Source organism: Tursiops truncatus, chromosome 15, assembly GCF_011762595.2.
Source record: "Tursiops truncatus isolate mTurTru1 chromosome 15, mTurTru1.mat.Y, whole genome shotgun sequence".
In the NCBI taxonomy this organism is placed as follows: Eukaryota; Metazoa; Chordata; class Mammalia; order Artiodactyla; family Delphinidae; genus Tursiops; species Tursiops truncatus.
The window spans coordinates 58,530,152-58,531,178 of NC_047048.1; positions in this window are offsets into that span (position 1 = coordinate 58,530,152).

A 1,027-nucleotide genomic window follows, 5' to 3' on the forward strand; every position below is an offset into this window, starting at 1 on the left:
CAGCCATAAAAAGGAACGAAATTGGGTCATTTGTAGAGACGTGGATGGATCTAGAGACTGTCATACAGAGTGAAGTAAGGCAGAAAGAAAAAAACAAATATCATACATTAACGCATATAAGTGGAACCTAGAAAAATGGTACAGATGAATCGGTTTTCAGGGCAGAAATAAAGACACAGATATAGAGAAAAGACGTATGGACACCAAGGGGGGAAAGTGGTGGGGCGGCGTGATGGCGGTGGTGTGATGGATTGGGAGATTGGGATTGACATATATACAGTAATATGTGTAAAATGGGTAACTAATAAGAACTTGCTGTATAAAAAAAGTAATAAAATTCAAAAATTAAAAAAAAACTACAATGAGATATCACCTCACACCAGTCAGAATGGCCACCATCAAAAAATCTACAAATAAATGCTGGAGAGGGTGTGGAGAAAAGGGAACCCGCTTGCACTGTTGGTGGGAATGTAAACTGATACAGCCACTATGGAGAACAGTATGGAGGGTCCTTAAAAAACTAAAAATAAAACTACCATACTACCCAGCAATCCCACTACTGGGCATATACCCTGAGAAAACCATTATTCAAAAAGAGTCATGTACCACAATGTTCACTGAAGCTCTATTTACAATAGCCAGGACATGGAAGCAACCTAAGTGTCCATCAACAGATGAATGGATAAAGAAGATGTGGCACATATATACAATGGAATATTACTCAGCCATACAAAGAAACAAAATTGAGTTGTTTGTAGTGAGGTGGATGGACCTAGAGTCTGTCATACAGAGTGAAGTAAGTCAGAAAGAGAAAAACAAACACCGTATGCTAACACATATATATGGAATCTAAGGCAAAAAAAATTGGTTATGAAGATCCTAGGGGCAGTACAGGAATAAAGATGCAGACGTAGAGAACAGACTTGAGGACACGGGGAGGGGGAAGGGTAAGCTGGGACGAAGTGACAGAGTGGCATGGACTTATATATACTACCGAATGTAAAATAGATAGCTAGTGGGAAGCAGC